Genomic DNA, 26,034 nt, shown 5'->3' with positions numbered 1-26,034 from the left:
GATGAAACTGGAAACATACTCGAAGGGTGAGGATGGAAATACAACACCCAATATCAGAATGATCTTTGATCAAAGGGCAAAAATACAGTTCACTGTTCCAATATTGTCACTCTGAGACACTGCAGAGGATGCTGAGATAAGACACACCAGGCATCAGATGTATTTTTATGTGAACATCAGCTCTATTTATGAAGACATTACTGACAAAATGTGGTAGTATAGTGGTAATAATAGTGTGAATCTATACTATTCTGGACTATGGTAATCTAAATATGTGCACTTGGGTTTTATGATGTTTGTTGCTCTGGATAGTATATTATGATATACAATATGTTCATAGGGGTAGCTATATTTGCTTACCACATATGTAGTCTCTGCATAGTAGTGATACACAGTGCTTGTGCCTTGCTGATCCTCTTATCTCACTGCAGGTCTACCAGAAAATGTCTCATGGTAAGCAATAGACTCTTAACAATCTCCAATGACATAAAACAGCCACAATGTTCCTAATAATCATAGATTATGTGATCTTTTTATAGGCTTTAAATCACACAAGAGAGTTCAAAGTAGGCATTTTGTTACTCATGGCAAGAAGAAAGTCTTTTTTTTTTTTTTAAATCAAAATAAGTGTTTGTTGTGTTGGAACACAATGTTCGTGTATTTAGTGTGCAACCACTACATCAGTATAAGTATCCAGTAGAGATATATTCCTCAACCAGTAGATGGCAGTGTTTATAAGTTTGCAGCTGTCTCTATGGTTAATCTCCTGTCTTTTTTTCTATAATAAAAAGTTCCTGTTTCTTGTTAGCAGTGAAGCAGGAGATAAACACACATGTGGACTGTGCACTGTGTCTGTTCTGTAGGGCTATATAGAGAATATTTAACAAGTTGGTAAATCAGATATATATCCTGTTGATTGTCTCTGTCTCTCCCACAAAGATGAGATTTCCCTGCAGTAGTTTGTGTCCCTGCCCCTTCCACAAAAGTGAGATTTATCATTAATTGAAATATTACGTTTGCTTTCTCTTTCCTCCAGGCAGTTGATAATATGAACCGAGATTACAAAATGTGACTGGATCATGCCTTGCGGAGTACAGTGTTTGAAGCACCCTTCTAGCTTTATGTAGCTTCTTCAAAGTAAACAGTAAAAGTCGATGTCAGTAAATTTGTCCATAAAGTCTCTGCTGGAACTCCTGTGCCGGCTGCTCTTCCTCTGATGATGGGTTAATATAACAGCGAGTTTTCTAATGTAAGATTACCCTGAAATGACACCAAGGAAAAAATGAAATGACTGCGGTCTTAAAAGCCAAAAGACGCTTCTAATGACTCATAAGAGGGGCAAATGGATCATGTCTGCTGTCAAGTGTTCAGGTTCTCTATTAAATAAACTGTACTTTATAATCCGCCTCTTTATTCCTACCAGGAATGAGGTTGGGTCTAATGTCCCAGAATGATATCACATTGCTACAAGGGGAATAGAAATATGGGCAGTGTTTTAAAATTGATAAAACACTATAAACTTGCTATATAGTGAATTTTTGCACCAACTGAAAGTTAAAATTGGGCTGACAACTTGAAGTTGAGTTTTTTTAATTTTCACAGTACAGCTTTCTTAAAACAGAAGCATACTTATTTACTGAAACTGAAAAAAAAAGTGCAAAATCTGATGCAGCTGTACATGGTAGTCAACCAGATTCTAACTTCAGCTTGTTCAATTAAGCTTTGATTAAAAAAACCTGGATGCTGATTGGTTTCTGCGCAAAGCTGCACCAGATATTGCTCGTTTTAGTAAGACAACCCCTTTTGTATGTCTCTACTATAGTAAAAGACTGCCTACTCGCGGTTTCTTACAGAGGAACTTTAATTCTCATTTACCCCTGGTTCACATATCCACGTTCTGCACGGGAACGAGAACCTATTCATTTGAATAGACTCCTGTGCCACACGTGGAAGAATTCCCTGCACTTCTTCTGAAAACGCAGCCCGCACAGGAACCTCGGTTCCCAGTATGGTTGTGATTTCCAGTGAAGGCGGTGTGCCATTAGGATTAATGGCACCCACCCGCGGGTCAGCATTCTTCTGTGCGGGTTGTGCAGATGCACGGATTTTTGTGCGGATCCTCAGCAGCACCACCTGCACATATGTGAATCTAGCCTTAATGTTTATTTTCTGTGATCGCCAGTGCCATCCATTGGTAATAATGAAGTGTTGTTTCCTGAAATACCTCAATCAGGAAAAATACTGCACTATTGTGATTAGATGGCACTGACAATCCTAGGAAATGTATTAAAGTGTAACTTTACTTTGCAAAATGACTTGCTCTGTCTGCCTCTGCCCTCTACACTGCAATATTAATAGCTGTTTTTTTGTATTTTTTCATAGAGCCTAGGCCCAAATTATGAACATAAAGCAATGCTCAAAAGCTTGTGCCTCTCATCTCATGCTGCAGTAGCTGGGTGCTGGTTCTAAAATATTGTTCATAAATTGTAATAAGCACCACGCACCACTGTCCAATCCGAAAAAAAGGTTTTTACTGGTGTACCAATAGTATAGCTGCATGCGACATGGTCCCCATCCATGACTGCTCCCCCCTAATGCGTTTCACCTGACTGGTATGATCACCAAGAATGGAAACTGTCACAAGCTTCAGCAATAAAGGCTAGCAGACTATTTGCATGCATTAAAAAGATTTACTCGAGAGATAGAACTATCATTTTACCACTTTACAAAACTCTGGTTCAGATACATCTTGAGTATACGGTCTAATTCTGGTCACAATCCTCAGGAAGGATATGCAGAGACTGGAGAGAGCCCAGAGAAGGGCAACAAAGCTAATAAGGGGGCTGGAGGACCTGAGTTATGTGGAACTAAAAACATTTAACTTTTTCTCCCTGAAGAAGAAACACTTAAATGGGATATTATTATTATTATACAGGATTTATATAGCGCCAACAGTTTGTTCAGCGCTTTACAATATAAAGGGAGACAATACAGCAACAATACAGTTCAATACAAGAGGGATTTGAGGGCCCTGCTCCTTGGAGCTTACAATCTAGGAGGGAGGGGCTAGTGGTACAAAAGGTAGTAACTGTGGGGGATGGACTGATTGGAAGAGTAGAAGATTCCAGTATTAGCTGAGCGTAGGATAGGCTTCCCTGAAGGGATATGTTTTCAGAGATTGCCTAAAAGTGAGCAGAGTAGGCGATAGTCTGATAAATTGGGGTAGAGAGTTCCAGAGGATGGAGGAAGCTCTGGAGAAGTCCTGGAAACGAGCATGGGAGGAGGAGACAAGGGAGCTGGAGAGTAGGAGGTCTTGCGAGGAGCGGAGAGTACGGTTTGGGTGGTATTTAGAGACAAGATCAGTGATGTAATTTGGGGCAGAGTTATAAATGGCTTTATACGTTATTGTTATTGTTAGTGTTTTGAATTTTATCCGTTGGGCAATGGGAAGCCAGTGGAGGGATTGGCAGAGAGAGTTGGCAGATACAGAATGGTTAGTAAGGTGGATGAGTCTGGCAGCAGCATTCATGATAGACTGAAGAGGGGATAGCCTGCGATTAGGTAGGCCAATGAGGAGGGAGTTACAATAGTCAAGGCGAGATATAACAAGGGAGTGAATAAGTTGCTCAGTGGTTTCCGAGGTTAGGAACGGGCGTATCTTGGAGATGTTGTGTAGGTGAAGTCTACAAGATTTGGACAGTGATTGGATTTGGGGCTGAAAGGACAGATGGGAGTCTAGGATTACACATAGTACCCTGGCATGAGGGGAGGGACTGACGATTGTGTTATTGATCTTGATGGAGACGTCAGGGGAGGGGGCACCGCCTGGGGGGAATACTAAGAGCTCAGTTTTGGAAAGATTGAGTTTAAGGAAGTGGAGTGACATCCATGCCGATATGTCACTTAGTAGGTTAGTAATGCGAGAGGAGACTGAAGGGGTGAGGCGAGGGGTAGAAAGATAGATTTGTGTGTCATCAGCATAGAGATGGTACTTAAAGCCATGGGAGTTTATCAAGTGACCAAGGGAGGAGGTGTAGATGGAGAAGAGAAGGGGTCCAAGGACAGAACCTTGAGTGACCCCTACAGAAAGAGGGAGTGAAGAGGAGGAGGCAGCGTTATAGTTAACGCTGAAGGGGCGCTGCGATAGGTAGGAGGAGAACCAAGAGAGAGCAGAGTCTCTGAGACCAAGAGAGTGGAGTTTTTTGAGGAGGAGGGGATGGTCAACCGTATCAAAAGCCGCAGAGAGGTCAAGTAGTAAGAATACGGAGTAGTGGCCATTGGTTTTAGCAGTTAGTAGATCATTAGTGAGTTTTAGTAGGGCAGTTTCAGTGGAGTGTAGTGAGCGAAAGCAAGACTGTAAAGGGTCAAGAAGGTTGTTGTCAGTGAGGTAGGAGCTCAGGCGATTGTAGACTAAGCGTTCTAAGAGTTTAGAGGTAAATGGCAGCAGGGAGATGGGTCTTAAGGGATATGACTGCAATATACAAATCATTGAATGCTGAGCATTGGGAAGAAATTATTTAATCTTAGGTTTCGAAAGAAGACACACAGCCACACAATTAAATTGGATGAGAGGCGGTTCAACCTTAAACTGGCTAAGGGGTTCTTTACTGTTGGAGCAGTAAGGATGTGGACCTTCCTTTTCCATAGTTGGTGGTGTCAGCGGAGAGTGTAGATAAATTCAAAAACTTTTAGATGTGTTTCTTCGTGAACGCATTGTACAGGGATATGGAAAATGGTAGTGACATAAACACATGCACATGTACTCAGGTTGAACAAAACGGACTGATGTCTTTATTCGACCTTACCAACTATGTATACATGACTGCAGGCTGCCATCCCAATCAGCTGTGGCCGTGGAATTCCCCACGCAGCAGGTAACAAAAGGCTGGGCATGCAGGTGATGACATTAACTTATTTTGGCAGCACAGTGGCTAAATGGTTAGCTTTTCTGCCTGGCAGTACTAGGGTGCTTACTTCGAATCCCAACCACGGCACCCCCTACCTGGAGTTTTCATATTTTCCCTGTGCCTGCGTGGGTTTCCTCTGGGTACTCTGGTTTCCTCTCACACTCCAAAGACATGCTGGTAGGTTAATTGGTTCCTGTCTAAATTGTCCCTAGTATGTATGAATGTGAGTTAGGGACCTTGGATTGTACGCTCCGTGAGGGTTAGGGACCGATGTGAATGTACAATATAGATATACACATGTAAAGTGCTGCATAAAATTGACCGCACTTATACAGTAAATACATTTTGGCTACATGGACTAATTTGGTCAATGAGATCAACATCCCCTACATTTTGTTATGTGCGGCTGCTCGGCGGGGAATTCCACAGCCGCAACTGATTGGGTCAGCAGCCTGCTCTCATGTGACAGTTTCCCACTAGCCTAAAACAAGCTGTGATAGGTCTAGTTGAATCTGCAGTGGTGCGCGAAAACAAAAACCTGTAAATGAACAAAAAAGTGCTTGGGAACAAACACAAAAAAGTGCACTTTAGGGTGTGCTTTTTGTCCACACCTAAAGGGGTAGGAGCTTGGGGGGGGGAAGGGGAGGACAAAAAGCACACCCTGAAAGGGGAAGGACCTTACCCTGAACCCCAGGGTGCAAGGGTCCTGACAGGGACAAGCCACTATGGACCCCTCTCCTCATGGTCAGCCAAAGCCGACCGAGTACTAGGTGAGGGACTCCCTCTAAAGAGAGACCCCCCCAGGTTTTAAGGGGGATGTAACCTAATGCCCACACATCCTTCCCCTAGACTCAAGGACCCACACCCTCCATCCAGTGAAAAAAACACACGCAAAAGTGAAAAGTGACAAACTTGAAAAGAAAATAAATTAAATAGTGGCCGTGCATGGCTAGGCCCTGAGGCCTGGTTGCAAAAGTTGCCAAAAGGCCTAGTCCATAAAGGTGCAGTACAGAAAAAGTATTTAGTGCTGTGACCATGTGCCTTTCACATTGTGTGGTCCCACACTCAAGTGTTAGTAAGAGAATCCCCTGGGGTGACCACTCCCAGGGGGCACAGACATCATGGACTCTACCTTCCCAGCGATAACCATACAAGGTAGACCCATTCAAATCAGGAGGAACTAGGTCCCTCTCATTTTTCCTGGGGAATTATTCTTGTTCCCGAACTGCCCATGGGTGCCCCAATTTCTGTACTAGCCTTCAGAGCCCTGGTGGAGCACCTCTGCTGGACATTGATAAGAACAGATATTATATTTCATCTTATACAAAAAGCTGATTGACAGTTGTCCATCAGAGCAGGGTAAAAGAAAACCAAACAAACAAACAAACATGGCTTCTATGGAGTAGGGCTTATGGATCAACACAAAAGAAGAACTAGACATTATGGTGAGGTGCGCTGAAAGGGACCAAAAAGTTGCCCACATAAATAACAATAAATATAGTAAAGCTTTCTTAAAAAAGATATTTGCAGGACTCCCTACCATCACAGATCCAAAAAAGAGGGCTCATTCCTTTATGCCCCTTTGTTGCCAAGTTCACAGTAGGCTACATTCACAACAGCGATTTAGGCTGGTACGAATTGTGGCAGAAAATTTCTGATCCATGCTGCAGCTAGGTGTAGCCGCCATCCCTACTCACTGTAATGACAGGTGGCCAGCAGCTGCAGGTATTCACAACTGCTTTCACAGCCAGCAGTTACCTGTGAGGATTGCTGCTGGACACACACAAAGTGCCTCCAGCAGTGATCACTGCAGGTATTAGCTGACTGTGTAGGGAGCTGTGAATAGCTGTAGGCCCCACTGACCTGTCATTATAGTGAACAGGGTGGGCAGACACACCAAGCTGCTCAGCAGTAATCACAGGATTTCTGTCATTACAATGTGCACTGCCCTGAATGGCTGGTGTGAGTCTAGTCTTATAGTATAGATACAGCCTGATTGAGCCATTTATTCCACCATACAGCTGTTTTGGGCTAGTTGGCCATCATCGGTGCAGTTTATGGAAGCCATGGTTTCTATATTTTGAATTTTCAGAAGTGAATGTCCTCAAATGATCTTGGATAATGTTCAGTTTGTACTCAGATCAAGTAAATTCTGCCCATCCGCACCTCTTCTGCTCGCATTGCTCCTGGGAGACCCTGCTGGACAGTGGAAATTTAAAACACAGAGCTCACTTTCTGAGAATAAATAAATCTGTATGTCGCCTGAGGCGTAAAGGGTGTGTTGGCTCCGCCCTGTGACTCTGCATTCTTTGAGATCACAAAATTCATTTAGGTGTTGTTGGGCACAGAATGAAAACAAGGCAGACATTGTCCTCATTAAAATTCTCTGTTGGCTCTGACTCATCCTATGAAGACTCTGAGAAGATTCCAGACTGCTTCATGTACCAGCAAGACAAAGAACGGAGTGCGAAGAGAACTGTGGGGGCTGCTACCACTGAAAACCTGCTGAAAATGTTCCAGGATGTCATGCTGATCCTGTACTTTTTGAATCACAGACTTGGAAGAAACATGCAGATTAGACAATCGGTTAAGAGTTCCTTTTATTTATGCTGGTTCCTGCTCAGTGACACACAAAGCACTGAAACCAGAGGATCAGCATGATAGCCAGGACACTGCCAATTTTAAGAAGGAAATCAGCAAATGCAAACTATACCCCCTTATCATAACCCTAATATTAATTGTAACCCACACTGATTAAATTGCTCATAATTTATATACAGTAGCTGTGTCTAGAATAGGACTTCAGCTATTATAGATACAACAATCAGCCGAGCCTAATAGGATGCTTATCAGTCAATCTTCTAGCAGCATCAGACCAATCATGTGCCAGTCACACATGATTAGTATTCCCTCCCCAGTGGATCACTCACTGGGACTGATGAACATTGTAGATTGTTAACCACTGACAAGTCTAGTGGTGGCAGCAGGGGGCTGATCTGTGAGAGACAATATGCATACACAGACAAGAATCTAAAATCATCTTTTCAGCAATGGGGATGTACAGCATCTGATGCTGACCTTGAGTTAGGCCTGAACAAAAGAGTCACTGGACCTCTGGGCAGAATGGGGGATGAACACACTGCCGGGAGTACTGTGTACTGAAAAGAGATCTAAGGCTAGATACACTTTAAATACCTTTTTAAAACTAATTTGTAATGAAGTGACAGCCTTGGAAGCAAATACAACCTGTTGCACAATGGAAGCTTCTATTGAAAGCTTCACAGATACAACTCAACTCTACCATATGATCACTGGGTGTCAGGCTGGGGAAAATTGATAGGATAACTGATTGAGACAAAGACAGCAACAAAAGTACGGTTCATTTAGTGGGGGTGGTGGGGGTGTAGATCAGTGGTCTCCAGACTGAGACCCGTGGGCCAGATGTAGACCTTTGTTGCCTTTATCTGGCCTTGGGGCACTGTTTCTCTCACTGACATCAATGTTGAGCCACCATTCCTTCTACTGACACTAATAGTAAAGCAGAATATCTCCCACTGACACCACTGATGGGGCTCTATTCCTACCACTGGTGGGGCACTATTCCTCCCACTGACCCCTCTGATGAGGCACTATTCCTCCCACTGACCCCTCCGATGAGGCACTATTCCTCCCACTGACCCCACCGATGGAGCACTATTCCTTCTGCTAATACTGATGATGGGGCACTATTCCTTCTGCTAATACTGATGATGGGGCACTATTCCTTCTGCTAATACTGATGATGGGGCACTAGTCCTACCACTGGTGGGGCACTATTCCTACCACTGACCCCACCGATGGGGCACTAATCCTCACACTGACAATGATGGGGCACTAATCCTCACACTGACAATGATGGGGCACTATTCTTCCCACTGACCCCACCGATGGGGCACTAATCCTCACACTGACAATGATGGGGCACTATTCCTCCCACTGACCCCACCGATGGGGCACTAATCCTCACACTGACAATGATGGGGCACTAATCCTCACACTGACAATGATGGGGCACTATTCTTCCAACTGACCCCACCGATGGGGCACTAATCCTCACACTGACAATGATGGGGCACTATTCCTCCCACTGACCCCACCGATGGGGCACTAATCCTCACACTGACAATGATGGGGCACTATTCCTTCTGCTAATACTGATGATGGGGCACACTATTCCTTCTGCTAGTACTGTTGATGGAGCACTATTCCTTCTGCTAATACTGATGATGGGGCACTATTCCTTCTGCTAGTACTGATGATGGGGCACTATTCCTTCTGCTAATACTGATGATGGGGCACACTATTCCTTCTGCTAATACTGATGATGGGGCACTATTCCTTCTGCTAATACTGATGATGGGGCACTATTCCTTCTGCTAGTACTGATGATGGGGCACTATTCCTTCTGCTAATACTGATGATGGGGCACTATTCCTCTTACTGACCACAGGTTCTGTGCAATTTATTTTCTACCACCAAGCTTTATGCATTGTTTACTCCCGCTGACACTGGGCCATTTTCTACTCCCACTGGCCAATGTCTTGCCCTCTAAGGTCTGAAGGACAGTAAACTAGCCCTTTGTTTAGAAAATTTGAGACCCCTGGGTTCGATCATCTATCAGGGTTTTTATAGTCTCTATCTTCTGTCCCGGTGGCACCCACACCCTTTCATTCCTTGTTCTGGTGTCACCAAGTTTTGGCCAAAGTTAGGCCTTAGAAAAACCAAGGCCAACTTTGTTACATATAACAAAGTTCCAGTCTTTGTATCTCACGCCAAAACAGATTTGAGCACAGAAGCCCTGGCTCTCTTACCATGCTGCTGATTTCTTCTAAAATTTCTCAGACCTTCCACTTCAAAAGCTCAGCGCCGTCCCTTGTGGTTGCTTCTTCCCCTTTATAGAGAATTGGTTTTCTCATGACGTTTAACCTCTTCATCTGATATTTTATTTCCCCCCCTAATTGGTTACTCGTTGCTGTGCTGGGCAGGAGGATTGTGTGATAGACACAGACGGCGAATCATTTGAAATGTCTGCGCTGGGTTCAAGTAAATGCACTTCACATCCAAAGGAGAGTGTGAAATTCTAAGCTAGTCTGCTGCACTCAAACTTTCTCCATAAAAAAGGCATTTTCAAAGGGCAAAGTGATGCTTTCATCTGACTTTGAATCCAAATCTACCGTACAGAATGTGATTGCCTTAGTTTAATACCGAAGACAGCTGCCGGTTCACACTTCTGCGTCTGTCCTGGAACTGAAGACTGAACAACTGAATTTAATGAGATTTGTTCCGTTTCTTTATGCCATCAATAATTCTGTTGATTGCTTTTTTAAAGCTGCATAGAGTCAGACAAGAACATTTTCCATCTTAACTGACTTCAGGGACACAGCCTACCTGCTGTGCGTCTGCGACTGTCCATCTTTTGTGCCTGGTTTCATGGTTTCCTTGTTTCTGCTTGTTACCTGTAATCTCATCTTCAAAAAGGCTCTGAATTGGTGAAAATCCAGGCAGAGTGTTCCCCGGTTCCCAGCACCTTCCTTTTAGTATGTCTCCAAGATTGAAACTACACAGTACAATGTCATGTACTGCCACACTTCTCCAGATGCATTGTATTAATATATGGCTGCAATCAGGGCCATGGATAAGGGGGTACCACCAGTCCTCCTGTATGGGGCCCAGACCAGCAGAGTGAATTTGATGTGGGCAGGGAGGGTGATCGGCACAGTGGAGGGGGCAGTTACTAGAACCGTCCCCCTGAATGGCTCTCTCTGCAGCAGCTGAAAGCTGGCTTCTTTTCCTCTCCCTCCATCTGGCTTTCAGCTGCTGCAGAGAGAACCATACGGAGGATCAGTTCCAGTTATTGCCCCCCCCCCCGCTGCACCCATTCACCCTCTTAACCACGTTTCCCCCTATATGCCCCCACCCCACACAGTGCTGTTGGCATCCCTTCTCCTCCTTCCCACCGGCAGCAGCAATCACATAATATCATTCAGGATAGAGAGTGGGGGGAAAGGTCTGGTAAATATTTACCATCCCCTTCCTTTCTTAACCCGTTGGCGCTGGTGCCTCCTGGCCCTTTAAGGGTTTCAGAAGCCGGGAGGCGGGGTGGGGTTTAGGGTCATGAGACTGCCGTGACACGCTGGTCACATGATCGGGAAATGTCCCGATCGAAAGAGGAGATCGGGACCTTTCCGTGAGTACCAGACATGTGTGCTGGGCGCACGCTCTCAGCACATGTTTCTTTTTTAATAGAAAGCAAACGTGCAGCCGCTCGGCGTCTAGGCCCAGATGCCAGGCGGCGACACATTTGCGTTCGGCCAGTGCCAAGAGGTTAAATTAACACAATGAGTGATCAGTACCAATCACTTGCTGTGGTCATTCATAACTGAAGTAAACTGTTTTGTTTTTATGGGGTTTTTTTTTGGGGGTCCTATCAGGTTGGCTGTATTGGGCCCCGTGGTTTCAATAAGCAGCCCTGGTTGCAATGGACTGCATTAAATTCTAAGGGCTCTTTCATACCAACAAATGTGTACTGGTGTGTGTGTTGTATAGGGGCGGTGCATTGTTACAACACATTACAGTTTCTTTTTAATTTTTACTTAACTTCATTGAAGGGTCACAAAATGACATTTCATTCAACTCTATGGGTGATGTGAGCTGAGCAGCGCTGCATAAACATGCATACTGTACATGTCTCCATTTGTATATCACACACACCACCGTACATGTATGATGTGAACAGGGCACATAGATAAATTGGTTTTCTATGCCCCCTTGTATTTATACTGCATTGATCTATAGTGATCAATGCCACTCAACAGAAATGGTGTGAATGAGCCCTAAAAGTGATCTCTGAACGCTTCCTAAATTGCACACATCGCAATGTTCTGGAAAGTATTGACTTATTGCTTTCACTTGTAGCAGCCAGAACCAAAAAGGTTGAATCCTTCTTTATTTCATGCTATGGCCATTTTATAGGGCATTCTTTTTTTTCCATAAGGAGTTTCAACTCTTGCTTTCAGTCCGTGTGTGTGCGTGTGTGATCTCTGTTCTGGATATCCAGTCGTGACACAGAAGTGTAATTGGTTGCAATAATCAGTGATGAGCAATGCTCACAAAGTCTTCTTTGTCGCTCTCTGGGGGTATTGGTCTGTCTGAAAGGGAATTTTTACTTTGCTTGTTTGGGCCCTGCTGCGTATTTCAGGATTATCCCGGATCTCTGAAAGCTATTTTAAGGCCGGATTATGGGTGATTAAGTGGGGTTTATATAGGCTTTTAGCCAGCGCTTCATGGTCTTAAATTTTTACAGTAGATTTTGCCTCTCTGGTTATTTATGAACTGCTTTAACTGAAAGTCTTTTTCTTTTTTATGCAGCAGGTCATCTGGACAAGGGCAGACATCCTGTGGTTTGAAGGCAACTCTAGGCTAGAGGTAATATCAGTGAGTTATCAGCTTTTGCTGTCCGGGAATGTAACTGTATTAGAAAGTTCCCTCAATCTACATTTACAAAACACGTCTGTAAGATTTAGCAGGCCTTTCACAGTGCTTTCGGAGGGGACTACATTATCTGCCACAAGTCTCAGTTGTACAATTTCCCACTGTATTGGCAGCAGAGAAATGGTAGTGCTGGAACCATGGGCCATACTAATTGCATTTCAGGAGCTATAAATAGGGCCTTGCAGAATATAGGAATATTTGAAACAAGGATTTAACAAGTGGGTCAGCCATCTACACAGAACAAAAAGCAGAGTAAAAATTAAATCTACTCCGTAGCTGGGCTTTGTCCCCAGCTCATCTTACTTGTTCAGTCCCCAGCAGCCTTTTTCAACATTAACACCAAGAAAACCTTGATGTACCATTAAGGTCTCAGAGAACCCTGGTTAATAATTACTATATCTACAGTACATGGTACATACAGTAAGTGTGATGGTCAGTGAGTCGAATGCTTCTTATGTTTATGGCTATTAAGAAGACTCTTCCCTTACAGATAGCTAAAAAGATGTACAGTGGATATAAAAAGTCTACACACCCCAGTTAAAATGTCAGGTTTCTGTGATAAAGATAAATAATTTCAGAACTTTGTCCACCTTTAACGCGATCTATAAACTGAACAACTCAATTGAAAAAAAAACTGAAATCTTTTAGGGGGGGGGGGGGGGGTAAAACATTAAACACTAAACAATTTGGTTGCATAAGTGTGCACATTCTCTTATAACTGGGGAAGTAGCTGTGTTCAGAATTAAGCAATCACATTCAAAATCATGTTAAATAGGAGTCAGTACACACCTGCCATCATTTAAAGTACCTCTGATTAACCACAAATAAAGTTCAGCTGTTCTAGTAGGTCTTTCCTGACATTTTCTTAGTCGCATCCTACAGCAAAAGCCATGGTCCACAGAGCGCTTCCAAAGCTTCAGCGGGACCTCATTGTTAAAAGGTATCAGTCAGCAGAAGGGTACAAAAGAATTTCCAAGGCACTAGATCTACCATGGAACACAGTGAAGATAGTCATCATCAAGTGGAGAAAATATGGCGCAACAGTGACATTACCAAGAACTGGACGTCCCTCCAAAATGATGAACAGATGAGAAGAAAACTGGTCTGGGAGGCTGCCAAGAGCCCTACAGCAACATTAAAATGGAGTTCCACCCAAAAGGGGACATTTCGCTTTAAAGATTGGTCCCCCGCTCGCCATTAAGGATTGGCACCTTTGGGGAGGGAAACAGGTACTCGAATTTGACAGGTACCCGCTCCCACTTCCGCTGTGATCGTCTAGGCGATCGGAAACGGAAGTTGTCCTCCTACCCTCCCTCCCCGAAGTCTTGTGGGACACGTGACAGGTCCCAAAAGATGACGGGGCCATTCAGGAAGCGCAGCGCTGCTCACGCATGCGCAGTGGGCACCTGGCTGTGAAGCCACAAGCTGTCACAGCCAGATACCCACACTGAAGATGCCGGCTCCTGGAATACAGGACAGCCATTGAAACGGGCTGCAGCAGGGGCAACACCGGATCGTGGGACAGGTGAGTGACTTTTATTTTTTTACAGAGTGAGTGGAACTCCGCTTTAAAGGAGCTGTAGGAATATCTGGCAAGTACTGGCTGTGTGGTACATGTGACAACAATCTCCTGTATTCTTCATATGTCTGAGCTATGGGGTAGAGTGGCAAGACCGAAACCTTTTCTTACGAAGAAAAACATCCAAGCCCCACTAAATTTAGCAAAAATAGATTTGAAGTCTCCCAAAAGAATGTGGGAAAATGTGTTCTGGTCTGATGAAACCAAGGTTGAACTTTCTGGCCATAAATCCAAAAGATATGTTTGCCGCAAGAACAACACTGCACATCACCAAAAGAACACCATACCCACAGTGAAGCATGGTGGTGGCAACATCATGCTTTGGGGCTATTTTTCTTCAGCTGGAACTGGGGCCTTAGTCAAGGTAGAGGGAATTATGAACAGTTCCAAATACCTGTCAATATTGGCACAAAACCTTCATGCTTCTGCTAGAAAGCTGAACATGAAGAGGAACTTCATTTTTAGGCATGACAACAACCCAAAGCATACATCCAAATCAACAAAGGAATGGCTTCACCAGAAGAAGATTATAGCTTTGGAATGGCCAAGCCAAAGCCCAGACCTGAATCCGATCACAAATCTGTGGGGTGATCAGAAGAGGGCTGTGCAAAGGAGATGCCCTCGCAATCTCACAGATTTGGAGTGTTTTTGCAAAGAAGAGTGGGCAAATATTGCCAAGTCAAGATGTCCCATGCTGATAGACTCATACCCATGCTGTAATAAAATCAAAAGGTGCTTCAACAAAGTATTAGTTTAAGGGTGAGTACACTTATGTAATCATATATTTTTTTTAAACAATTTGGCTTTTTTTCAGAAAGTAAAAGAAGAACATATGAACAAGAATGAGCTACAAGAAAGCATACTATATTATCATATCATGTAGTACACAGTTTACAAATTAGTTTTGGAGCAAACTCAGTAGTATAATCAAAACATTAGGAAGCATTCACATAATAAAACATTACAATTTGCAGGTACAATCATCAAGTCTGATAGAAAGAAAAGTAAGAACAGAGGAAAATGAAAGATAGGAAAGAAAGCAAGAAAATAGCATAAGTAAGGACAGATCCATCTCCGCAAAAGATGTCCAGAATTCACCAGCATGACCCACACGTCCAAAAGAGAAAAAGAGCTATTCACCCATCTGCCCCTTTTATATCTTTCCGAAAAAGTGAAAGCATACCAACTGGACCACAATTGTGAAACCTGGGAACCATGTCATCAGTCATAGTCAGTGTCCGTTCCAATTCCTGAATAACATTAACCTCTCTTATCTAGTCTTGAATCGAAGGGGTATGAGTGGTCTTCCAATGTCTGGGATTTAAGGACTTGGCAGCATTCAAAAGGTGCTACACCAAGGATCTCTTGTACAATCTCAACGAGTACTCAGAAATATGGAGGAGGCAACATTCAGGAGTTAAGGGCAATGCAGTCTCCGTAATAGAGTAGATCAACTCTCAAACTTCTTCCCAGAATGGCTTAAGCCGTGGACATTGCTGCCAAACATGGAACAAGGAGCCCTCAGCTGACTCACAACGCCAACATAAGCCTGACATCTGGGGAAACCACCTCTTTAACCTGTCTGGCATAGCGTAAGAACGCGTTAATAATTTGTAGGAATTTTCTTGAGTCCTGGTGCTGATGGAGCATTTGTGAGCAAAAATGCAGGTTTTTCTCCATTGGTCATCGGAGAACTCTGCCCGAAAGGCTGATTCCCAACCTAGCCGAAAAAATTGTTGTGGGTGACAGATTGTTTTGAAGCCAAGAATAGGCCAAAGAGATGGATTTGTCAATGGGTTTCCCTTTCAGATATAGCATTTCTAGAGTCGTAAGAGGTCTGGAGAAGGCTGCTGTCAGGAAAGGCCTGCCCATAGTGCAGGTAAAGTTCTGCGGCGCACAAATATGCGCATGTGCAGAGTCCTTACGAGCCAAACAGATGTGTGGGTGCTTGGACATAGGTGCGCACTTGCACATACAGGCATGCACCTGTCACTAATGCTGGCACCAGAAGGGCTATTTAAACTGGCTGCAATAGTTGTCGTATGGTCTTATCCCTGTTTGTGTTTCCTGATACCGAACCAGCTTGTTCCTGACCTCCGTTTGATCGCTACCTGCCCTGACCTCTGGCTTGCCTTGGATTTACCCTTCTGTCTCCGCTCCTGTCTGACCTTCCGCTGCTGACCTGGCCTGTAACCCGACTACTCTTCATGTTGCCGCTTAAAGCCTGATCTGCCTGACCAATACCGAACCCGGCTCGTCTGACCCTGCATCCTCAGTATGCTGCTCTCGGGTATCCATCCATCCAGCACGGCTGCATCAGAACCCTGCTTCCTGCCTCCGACCTACAACTCATCTGCTTACCACCTATTACTGGACTGATCACAGGCACTTGTACCCCACCATGCCCTGCAGCTGCTGTCTCACCATCAGCGGTCCTTGAGCCGGAGTTGTACAGGAGGCCTGCCTCTTCATGTCAGGCTCACTATGCAGGTGCCTTCCGCCTTTGGTTAGTCAAGTAATTATGTATTTGAAAATAAGTCCAGTATGGGAAAGAAACCTGACCACATATCTCCTAAAGCTCTCCTTTGGACCTAACTCCCCCTCGCTTGAGACAATGAGTCGCCAATAGAGAAAGATCCAACTCGTGCACAGGAATCACTCCACATTCCAACCCAGGGGGAACTTGGGATTATCAACAATGGGGTTGAGGGGGCCTGGAGCGCTAGCAAGACCCTCAACCTTTGCAAGATCATGATACGCATCTAAAGTTGCACCAATTAAGGGATAAGCTATCAGATGCTTTGAGTAGGTAGACTTTGACAAACATGGTGAAAATCTTAAAAGAGCTGAAGAGTAGGAGCTTTCAAGGGAAACCCAGTGTTTATGTATGGAATGACGATTCCAGTCTATGATTCTGGTAATGTGAGTAGCATAATAATACTTTTTAACCGGTTCCCGCCCGGCCAATAGCACAAAGGCGGCCGGCAAAACACCTCGTCCCTCCGGGTGGACGCCACAGGGCGTCCTATCAGGTGTGCGCAATGCGCCTGCCCGCAGGGCCGCTCTGCAGCATGATCTGTCACTGGCCATGTACCTCGGGCATGGCCGATGATAGATCTGTGTACCGGCCCCGTTTCCAATACCATGTGACCTGCTGTGACCAATCACACCAGGTCACATGACAGTTGTATACAATGGATGGCTTCCTTTCATGCCATCCATTGTATACAAGTGTGTCTAGCTGTGAATGGTCATAGCGATCACATGCACAAGCTGGGCCAATCACAGCCCAGCTGTGTCATGTGATTAGCCATGGCCAAATCACAGCTAAGCACAAAAAAAAGACCCTGAATAAATCGATTTCATTCAGGTAAATGCTTGCTTGTAGCAAAGTAATTCTTTGCTATAAGCAAATTGTGTAAAAAAAAAATACTGATCACTTCCACAAAGTAGTGCAATGTTACTATGGTAACATTATACTACTTTGGTCATAGTGAAATATGAAGAAAAAAAAATCTTAAAAAAGAGAAAACGTAATAAAAAAATAAAAATAATAAAATAAATAAAAAAAAATTATCAATTTTTTTTTTTCGTACTGTCACCAATCAGTGTCCCTGATCTCCACCATGCCAGTTATATGATGATGCTGTACTGCACTGGTAACAGTATGTAAAAAAAAAAACTGTGAAAATAATTTTTTTAATTTTTTCATTTTCCGAAAAATTACGACAAAAAAATTACAACTTCAAAAAACTCGCCATGCCTCTTATGAAGTACGTCGGACTGTCTACTTTGCAAAAAGGGGTAATTTGGGGGATATCTGTACTGTTCTGACATTCTTTGACCTCAAGAAATTAGATTGGCCGTCAGTACTTCAGGATTGATCAATTTTCAGATATATCCCATAGTTTGTGAACTCTATAACTTTCCTACAAACTAAATAATACATCCCAATTTGAGTTATTTTCACCAAAGACATATAGCAGAATACATCTTGGCCTAAAATTTATGAAGAACAATTATTTATTTGCAAACTTTTATAACAGAAACAAAGAAAAACATGTTTTTTTTTCAACATTTTCAGTCTTTTTTTAATTTAGCAAAAAATAAAAACCCCAGCGGTGATTAAATACCACCAAAAGAAAGCTCTAGTTGTGTGAAGAAAATAATAAAATTTTAGTTTGGGTACAGTGTTATATGACCACGCAATTGTCATTCAAAGTGTGAGAGCGCTGAAACCTGAAAAATGGCCTGGGCAGGAAGGGGGTAAAAGTGCCCTGTATGGAAGCGCTTAAAGTCTGGCAACCCAATACCATTGGAACTTTTAGTGCGCGCGATTAGTTGAAATTAAATCCGTTTTTTATTGGCCCACACAAAGGCTCTCTGTAATTGCTTAAGAAAGATGGAGGGGAGCCTAATAGGGAAAGCATTCATAGAGTACAGTATCCGAGGAAGAATATTAATTTTGATGATCCTGCTCTGCAAAACCAGAAGAAGGTTTTTGCGTGCTAGGTTTTAAGATCGTTCCAAATCTTGCGTAATAAGGGGACAAAGTTTTGCTTGTGCGAATCCGCCAAATTTGGAGTAAGCCAAATACCTAAATATTTAAGGGCTAGGGGGACCCATTTGGAAGAGCAATTTTGCTTAATGAGGGCTAAGGATGAAGAGCGGACAGTTAAATTCAAGGCCTCTGACTTAGTGTAGTTAAGTTTCAAACTCGAGAGGAAATGGTAGCGGACGAATAAGCTCAAAAGGTTAACGGATATGTGGGGTTGGGATATGAAAATAACGGGTCATCCGCGTATGCCGCCATTTTGTAAGTCTCATTGTTAATGCGAAATCCATGAATCGCCTCATTTTGCTGAACCAGCCAAATGAAGGGTTCAAGGGTGAGAATGAACAGAAGGGGAGAAGGGAAGTGGACAACCCTGTCTACTTCCATTCTTAATAGTGATTGTGTCAGAGAGCGTGCCATTGACCTTGATCTTAGCCGTGGGGTTTTGATACAGTACAGCGATCCAATTCAGCATGTTAGGTGCCAATCCGATATGAGCACACGGGCAAGACACACGATCAAGTCCCAAGACACACGATCAAAGGCCTTCTCCGCATCAGCAGAAGGCCCTCAACATGCATCCTATAGATTAGGTTAAGGATCTTGACAATATTGTCACGTGCTTCCCTACCCGGCATGAAACCGACTTGTTCTGGGCCAATGATAGAGAGACAAGGCCTAAGCCAGTTAGCCAGAATTTTTGCAAGCAGTTTTATGTGAGTGTTGAGTGGGGAAATAGGTCTGTAGCTAGTGCATTCAGCATTGGGGGTAACAGTAATATGTGCAAAAGAGAAAGAGGGTATTGGCTGAAACGTAGTTGGAGAGTTAAAGGTCTGGAGTAGAGGCGTAGAGAGCAGAGAACTAAAGGTCTTATAATACTGTGACGTCAACCCATCTGGGCCTGGGCTTTTCCCCGGTTTTAAGCTTTTGATAGCATTAGCCAGTTCCGCCTCCCCAATGGGGCATTCTAGCAATTTCACATCTGAGCGGTTTAGGGAGGGCAGTTTGCTTCCTCAATTAAGTCAAGTTTTTCACCTTTAAGATCTTTGGGGGTGTGAGTGGAGCAAATTATACAGGTTGGTGTAATATTGATGGAACAATGAAGCTATCACTTTACCATCATGTTCTAGGGTACCTTTCGAGTGCCTGACCCCATGAATATTTTCATTTAGCTTAGCCTCACGCAAGGCACTGGCCAAGAAATGCCCACCTTTATTTGCTCCCTCATAATAAACTAGTTTTTTGAAAGAATAAGGAACGCTTGTAATTAGTGTCTAGAATAGCCTGTAATTCCAACCGCGCCTTCTGAAGTGCAGCCGCCATATAATTTGCAAGGGATAGTTTATGCTGGGATTCAAGTTTTGCGATGTTTGCGGAAATTTCCGCAATTCTTCTGTTCCCGTTTCCGTCTAGCGCCCCATTTAATAAGTACTGTGCGAACAACGCATTAGTCAACAAGGCAGGGTTAAGTCTCCAGTTAAACGTCTTAGCTACCCGGCCAGGGAGAGTCAAACTAAGCGTTATTGGGGCATGGTCTGACAAGGATTGGATCGCAATCTTAGCGTCAAGCAGCTGCGGGAGGTCTCTCTGTGAGATAAAAAGATAACCAATCCTAGCATAACGATTGTGCAATGGAGAGTAGCACGTGTAATCACGGCCAGTGGGGTTAAACGTTTATAAGCTGCAAAGATCTCAGGAGTAGCTTAATCTTTTGTAAGATTTTTATATGCAATGCAAGTTGTCCTGGTAGACGTGTCTAAAGCAGGGTCAAGAGGAATGTTGGTCTCCCCCTAGAGTTAAGCAATCAGACGTGAACCCTTTAAGCTCATCAACAATTTGCTGACAAAAGGAGATGTGGGCTGAGTTGGGGAAGTAGACATTGGTCAAGGGGATCGGCGTACCTGCCCATGAGCCGTTTAAGAAGACGTATCTACCCTCCGGGTCAGTTGATTGGTCTGTGATCAAAATCTGTGCCTAATTACTGAGCAATATGGTGACCCCCTTAGTCTTAGCCAAGACATTAGTAGAATGGTATGCTTTTGTAAAGTATTTACTTGACAACTTCGGTATCTGACCAGTTTTAAAATGCGTTTCCTGCAGAAACACTATGGAAGGCTTGACTTTGTCAAGTTCACATAACAGTTGGGATCGCTTCTCGGAACATTTAAGCTCCTGACATTGTAAGGGATAAGCAGGGGCTTGTTTCCTATATTTGAGTAGGCCATGCTGTCACGATCGCGGCGTCAGACCCCAGACCTTCTCCCCAAACTCGTGACCGAACGACTAGCCGATCTAAAACCGCGATGTCACGTGCGTAACAATGCCACACTCAGCTGCACCCTGCACAAGGATTTTCCAGCTAATTGGACCACAATCGATGCACCGGCACCCTGAATCGATTGTTACTGGGTCAGGTTAATTACGCAATTAACCCTTCATACTGCCACCACCTCCTTTTTGTACAGAGAAAAAGGAAACTTGGCGATATCAGCAATACCACTAGAATGGTTGAGGTAATCGTCTGTATAACACGGTTATACGGAGGGTTAAACAAACACAGTAGCGTTCTCTTTAGAGGCAGAAATTCGTAAATTGCAATAAAGTGCTACAGAAACAGTTCAACACTTTAGGAGGGAAAGATTTATTACTAAAAGGCCAAACAGGTGCAATAAAAATATTTACAGAAAAAGATGTACCGTATTTTTCGCTCCATAAGACGCACTTTTTTCCCCAAAAAAAAGGGGGGAAAATGTCAGTGCGTCTTATGGAGCGAATATAAAGCGACCGGTCCGGTATTTCTGCCTCCACCATGTCAGAATACCGGGCCGGCTGCTCAGCTGTTCTCTCCTGCAAGGCCTTACCTGTTCCTCGCTCCTGCGCTGCACAGTCTTCCCGCGCTGGCTTCTGTGACAGCCGGGTGCCCACTGCGCATGCGCTGCGCTTTGTGAATGGTCCAGTGTTTTCTGGGACACATGACAGGTCCCAGAAGGCGCCGGGCCATTGACAAAGCGCAGCGCTTGTCGCGCATGCGCAGTGGGCACCCGGCTGTCACAGAAGCCGGCGCGGGAAGAAGAGAGAAAGACAACACCGCGGAAGTGGGAGCGGGTACCTGTCAAATTCAGGTACCCACTCCCCCTCCCTCCCTAAAGGTCAGCAGTCTCTGGCCATCCCCTGCACTGTCTGCAGTCTTTGGTCATCCCCTGCACTGTCTGCAGTCTCTGGTTATTCCCTGCACTGTCTGCAGTCTCTGGTCATCTGTACTGTGTCCCTGGTATTTTCCCTGTACTATGTCCAGTCTCTGGTCATCTCTTGTACTGTGTCTGCAGTCTCTGGTCATCCCCTGTACTATGTCCAGTCTCTGGTCATCTCCTGTACTGTGTCCGCAGTCTCTGGTCATCTCTTGTACTGTGTCCGCAGTCTCTGGTCATCTCCTGTACTGTGTCCGCAGTCTCTGGTCATCTCCTGTACTGTGTCCGCAGTCTCTGGTCATCTGCTGTACTGTGTCCGCAGTCTCTGGTCATCCCCTGTACTGTGTCTGCAGTCTCTGGTCATCCCCTGTACTGTGTCCGCAGTCTCTGGTCATTCCCTGTACTGTGTCCGCAGTCTCTGGTCATCTCCTGTACTGTGTCCGCAGTCTCTGGTCATCTCCTGTACTGTGTCCGCAGTCTCTGGTCATCTCCTGTACTGTGTCCGCAGTCTCTGGTCATCTCCTGTACTGTGTCCGCAGTCTCTGGTCATCTCCTGTACTGTGTCCGCAGTCTCTGGTCATTCCCTGTACTATGTCTGCAGTCCATTGGTTCAGAATATTTTTTTTTCTTGTTTTTCGCCTCTAAAACCTAGGTGCGTCTTATGGTCAGGTTCGTCTTATGGAGCGAAACATACGGTAACTAAGATATATATATATAAATATACAGAGACCAACAGTACAGCAAAGAGATATCACAGAGAGGTTAAAGGGTTAAGGTACTTGCCAAAGTCCTGGGTTAGCAGATCCAAGTTTCAGAGCGAAAGGGCACGGGTCGCCCCAGGTGGTACTGATGTTAAAATGGGAGATGTCTTCAACTCACTCTCTTAGGCCTGACAGCCCAATTTGTAGTTCCCCAGCAGGGGGTATCTCTGAAGTCAAGGACCAATGCCCCGTTTAGGTATTGGGAAGGCTCCGTTATCTCTTTACGAGGTGTTAAATGGCAGAGGTCGCTTAGACAGCCAGGCACCTTGCTCAGAGAGATGTTTTATAGCTCTGGGCTCCCTACCGTGCTCTAGCCTGCCTGTGACCCTTCCAACACACATATGTCCCTGTTGATTAACAGAGAGGAAAGGGGGAAAAATGAGGGACAACATGGAGATTCTTAACAAAATGGAGGATTGCGTCAGTCTCTGGTGCGCACGTTTGCGACACATGCCAGTGAAAAAAAAAGAGAAGAAAACAAAAAAAATAAAGGGGGGGGGGAGATGACAAGAAGAAACCATAAGGAATGCAGGAGTGGGCCTACTCCAAACAAACATGCAGAGAGAAATAAATATCTTGTTTATCACTAACCTATAGGATACTGCAAACCAATAAAAGCAAGAGAAAAATGGTGTAGGGATAAAGTACTGTTATCGCAAGGTTAAATAAGTATCAGCAGAAGTAAGCAGGAATGTTAAATGTTGTAATGTGCAACACAAAGTGGTAGTGTGCCAAATTGCGGGGCTAATGGGAGGGACTATCGCACAGGCAAAGCCATCAGTCACTAAGGAAAAATAGTGCCTATTGTATGATACACCCTAAAGACGGCAACGATGATATTAAACAGATGTCAAAACATGAAGGGAGATCTGAGTCCAGAGTCAACAACACAAATATTAAATGCATGTTTCAGGTATTTGCAAGAACTATATCACAGGGGTCAGCATATATCCAAGAAGCATTTGCAATCAGTAGAAATAACCCTTATATAAGTGCAACAATTTCAAACAAAAAGCCAATGGGCACAAAACTATTAGACCATATGGGCCCTGATGGCCATTTATAGATAGCAGCCCGGCCATCAGGACGTAAGCAATATAAAATAGCTGCACCTGGCTGATTAAACAGACTACCTATAATCAGGCTACCAATATTGGGCAGTAACACAGGAAGCTAGGACAAACACGCATCCAGGGAGGCCAGATCTGGAGGTTAGCCGCATGAAAGACCACCCCCCCGAACACGGGAACCCCCAACTCCTCATCTTTCTGGAAGAGGACAGTAAGGTCTTCAAAAGAGAAGAGAGGACAAAGATTGACTAAGCACAGTCAGGTATCATCTAAATCCTCTCTAGCTCTGCGTTGTTTGGACTTCGGTGAGGATAAACTGGAGCCCGGACCGGCCTGCTTCTGGTGCCTGGTCTTCCTGAACTGTGCTTTGGAAGGGGTTTGCGGAGGCGTGCTTGAAGTGGCAGGCACTGCTGATGGAAGTCAAAATTCCTCATACCATTCAGGAAGTTCGACATGCGGAAGTTGGAGGTCGTCACAGAAACCCCGAAGGTCAGCAGGCAGTCTGGGCAGATAGTGTTTGCCATTCAGAGTCGTTTGTAAGGCAAAAGGAAACCGCCATCTGTAAAGAATCCTCTCCCCTTGCATAACGGCCAGTAGGGGGCGTAATGCTCTTCTATGTTTCAGCGTAATAGGGGAGAGATCCTGAAAGAGGGCAAGTTCATCACTGTTAAAAGTAATGCGTTGATTTTGTTGGCTCATTTTGTGAAATTGGCAACACAGCAAATAATGTCTCTGGGAGGGAAGCCATCCGTCCCTCTTTGCCTAAGGACTCTGTGTGCTCTCTCAAAATCAACGACAGTGTCCGCAGGACACTCTAACAGATTATTGAAGATGGATTGTAAGGCTGACATGAGCTGTTCAGCAGACACAGATTCAGGGACGCCTCTGACTCTGATGTTATGCAGTCTCCCTCTGTTATCTAGATCAGCCTCTCAACCAGGGTGACCAGGCACCCGGGGCTGCCTTGAGGTTTCTTCAAGGGTGCCTTGGCAAAATGTCCAAAAATTGCCCAAAACTTGTATACAAGCCAACGGGTGGAACAAGCCTGCCTTTTAGTTACACAAAGCCACAGGTTTTCATAGTGCACCATTACGACCTTCTAGTCATCGGCGTCCTGACAACCAATGACATCATCAGTTAATAAGGTGGTTGTGAGCAGCCTGCATAGCATCCTAGTTTGATCCTCCTCTGCCTCTCTCTGTCAGTGCTGGAGAAAAACAGAGAAGGAAAACATTGGTATACTAGTCAGTACCAGTGTGCAGAAGTGTATTTGCTTTGAAAGAGTAAATCCCCTCTAATGTTGGGTGTCCTACATGTCTGGATGTTGCTGCGTTATATAAAACTATTAGAATAGTTTCACATTTTAGAATGGGGTGCCTCGGGACTGTCTGTAATTTTAAAGGGTGCCTCGGGACTGTCCATAATTTTAAAGGGTGCCTCGGGACTGTCCATAATTTTAAAGGGTGCCTCGGGACTGTCCATAATTTTAAAGGGTGCCTTGACTGAAAAAAGGATGAAAAACACTGATCTAGATCTTCTAGGTGGCAATTCACATTAATCAGGTGTGTGGCATGTTTCACAGTTATTAATTGCTCAGAGAGAGATAGGAGATCTTCCTTCAAATCGGTTATGGCAGCTGTGAACGATCTCTTCAGATCTGCAGCAATCTGTGTCATCTCCGAATATGTGAATGGTGGATCGGGTGCGAGTGTCCTCTCTTACCCTATCCTCAGATGTTGGCAGAGACTCCTCACTGTGAACCATCTTGCTCCCACCAGGGCCGCTCCTCTGTGTGCCTCTATTCTGGAAATGATCCAGGATCTGTCCTGCTGTAGATCCGGAATGCGAGTGGTGTTGAGTGATTTGTGAAGTGGGCTTAACAATCCTGCCCATGATCGTCCTGCTGTGTAATGCTTAAATGGCTCAAAAGCTGACTTCTCCCTAGAGCTCACTCAGTGTGCTGCCATGCCGCTCAATCTCCAAGCCACGCCCCTGCAACCATATTATTTTACTTTTACTTCCCTCCACCTAAAAGATTTGTTTGTTGTTCAACTGAGTTGCAGAGTATATTGGTTACAATAAAGGTGGGAAAAGTTCTGAAATTATTTGTCTCATTTTTTTTACATCACAGAAACCTGACATTTTAACAGGGGTGTGTAGACTTTTTATATCCACTGTACGTATAAATTCAGCACTTTGGTTGTAGAGGAGAGAAGACTGCAGGTATACAGGTACACATTATGTAGATAAATGTATCTCATTTCTATGTATTGCCTGAGTCCAGTTACTCCACTGGGTATATGTGAGGGTTTACAACCACTTTGAGTCTAGATTCAGGGGCCTTTCTTGCCATTAGAGGAATAAAATTGTGGGGCACTGGATCACTTGGTCTAGGTATTGGTAGGTTTTGTCTGGTATAGGGAGTTTACCTTAAAGCAGCCTTC

General features: G+C 44.4%; 1 long non-coding RNA gene across 1 annotated transcript; it reads right to left on the bottom strand.

Annotated features, from left to right (window-relative positions):
• Window positions 1–516: 516 nt before the first annotated feature.
• Window positions 517–25,492, bottom strand: LOC149456649 (uncharacterized). Its single transcript, XR_016313828.1, has 2 exons — window positions 25,313–25,492; window positions 517–1,260 (listed from the first exon to the last, which is right to left on the bottom strand). It is a non-coding gene; the product is annotated as an uncharacterized LOC149456649 (long non-coding RNA).
• Window positions 25,493–26,034: the final 542 nt, after the last annotated feature.

This window comes from Staurois parvus, unplaced genomic scaffold, assembly GCF_062004578.1.
Source record: "Staurois parvus isolate SC_StPar_1 unplaced genomic scaffold, SC_StPar_1.0 ptg000352l, whole genome shotgun sequence".
In the NCBI taxonomy this organism is placed as follows: Eukaryota; Metazoa; Chordata; class Amphibia; order Anura; family Ranidae; genus Staurois; species Staurois parvus.
This window is presented reverse-complemented; position numbering and strand designations above follow the sequence as displayed.